This window comes from Penaeus vannamei, chromosome 10 (genome assembly GCF_042767895.1).
Source record: "Penaeus vannamei isolate JL-2024 chromosome 10, ASM4276789v1, whole genome shotgun sequence".
NCBI lineage: Eukaryota > Metazoa > Arthropoda > Malacostraca > Decapoda > Penaeidae > Penaeus > Penaeus vannamei.
In genome coordinates this window covers 40713976-40716475 of record NC_091558.1, presented here as the reverse complement: position 1 = coordinate 40716475, position 2500 = coordinate 40713976, and positions in this window count along the sequence as shown.

Here is a 2500-nt window from a genome sequence, read left to right as displayed (position 1 = left end):
GAGAGAGAGAGAGAGAGAGAGAGAGAGAGAGAGAGAGAGAGAGAGAGAGAGAGAGAGAGAGAGAGAGAGAGAGAGAAAGTGAAAGAGAAAGAGACAAAGAGATAGATAGATAGATAGAGAGAGAGAGAGAGAGAGAGAGAGAGAGAGAGAGAGAGAGAGAGAGAGAGAGAGAGAGAGAGAGAGAGAGAGAGAGAAAGAGAAAAGAAAAAAAAGAGAAAGAGAGAGAGAAGAGAAGAAAGAGAAAGAGAAATAACACAATCACCAAAACTCCTCAACAATAAATCGATCTCTCCCCCTTCTTCTCCCTTTTCCTTCTCCCTCGACATCCGGTAAATATAAATAATATCCAAAATTTCGCCTCCCGACATCCCGACGCCACTATATAAAGGACGCAGAAAAGCATTTCATTCATAAGCTTCTCATAAGTCAGAGGAGGAAGGTGCAGGTCACGGCAGTTCTCCATCAACAGCTGGAATCCGCCGTGTGTGTTTATGGGGGAAAGGAATGATTTGTTTCTGTTTGTGATTGTGATTTTCGTGTGTGTTTGTGCGTGATTGGTTGTGAAAATGTGTGGGTTTGTGTATGGATCGACTTCTTTTTTTCCCTCTCTCTTCTTTCTTCCTTTTTTTTCTTTCTCTTTCTCTTCATTCCGATTTTTCTCCGCTCTCTCTTTCCTTCCCCTTTTACTTATTTTCTTTTCTCTCTTTCCTACCCCCTTCACTCCTCTCCTTTCTCTACTCCCCTTTTCACTTCTCTTCTTTCTCTCATCCCCTTTCCACTTCTCTTCTCTCTCTCCAACCTTTATCACTTCTCTCTTTCCTCTTCTCTTCTCTGCTCTCTCACCTTTACTTTTCACCTCACTTCACTTCTCTTCTCTCACTGCCTTCTCTTTCCTCTCTCTCTATGTAAATGTGTACACATCCTATATTCATGTGCGGATATATGGATGTGTGTATATGCATGTGTTTACTCGGATGTGTGTTTGTTGCGTTTGTTACTGAGGGTAGTTGTATGTACACAGCATGTAAACATTATCTAATTACCCCTAATTCATGGATACAAAGCTAATGATGATGAATGGTGGGATTGGATGAATCAAAGTCCAAATATGGAATTTCGACTTTGTGATGAATAAGATGATTTGGTATAAACTTTCAGTAATTAGGAAAAAAAAGAGAGATGTAGCTGGCATTTTAAATTTTGCGTGAGGACACCTGATAATTTTTTTTCATGGAGGGACATTTTCGTATGAAAAAAGAAAGAAAGAAAGAAAGAAAGAAAAAAAACAGTACATACATCTATATGGATACCGATTCACCTGCGATATTGTTGCTAAAATATTGCATCCTTTTTTTGTTAATATTTCTCGTATCATTAACATTCATCCATCAAATGTCTGTCAGAGGTTTTGAGAAAAATAAAAGCTGAACATAAGCGGGCAACACTAAAACCGAATGAACTCTTTAAAAAAATAATAAACAAAATCTTTTGAAAAAACAATAGCCACGAACGACTTACGAGACCAGAGCTTAATATCAGTTTGATAAGTACCTTTCCATCTCGTCATCAAAGTCAATCATCATACAACACTCAAGTCGTCATTATTAATTATTGGTGTTTAGAGAAATTGATCAAAACAAGATTTCCTTTTTTTTATTTACTTCTGAGTCACTCCTATAAAACAGAAACGAAGATTCAAATGTGATCCTTACTGTTGTCACACTACATGAGCTCTGCCCGACTTACGAACTGCTGTATTGTAAAGCCCGCACGTACAAACATATCGTTTAAAATCGTGATTTATACCGTTCATGTGTATAGCACCCTGCTTAGTCATAGCATACTACATAGTCATAGCATCCTGCATAGCCATAGCATCCTGCATAGCCATAGCATCCTGCATAGCCATAGCATACTGCATAGTCATAGCATACTGCATAGTCATAGCATACTGCATAGTCATAGCATACTACATAGTCATAGCATACTGCATAGTCATAGCATCCTGCATAGCCATAGCATCCTGCATAGCCAAAGCATCCTGCATAGCCATAGCATACTGCATAGCCATAGCATCATAGCATCCTGCATAGCCATAGCATCATAGCATCCTGCATAGCCACAGCATCTTGCATAGTCATGTAATCTCGCTGACCAAGTGGCCGTGTTCACACATAGCCCTCCTGCGCACCCACGCCACGCCTGCTGACCGGGCGATCACCGCTCCACGGGGCCGCCCCCCCCCCCCCCGCCATGCCTGGTCGCCGGGTTCCACTCAGCAAGGTCTATATAAGTACTTATATGTGTGGAATTCATGGTGAACAGATTGCAACAGGAACAACGAAGGGAAGGGCAAGAAAATACACGAATATGCCATAGCACACTACATAGCCATAGCACACTGCATAGTCATAGCATACTGCATAGCCATAGCATCCTGCATAGTCATAGCACACTGCATAGTCATAGCATATTGCATAGCCATAGCACACTGCATAGC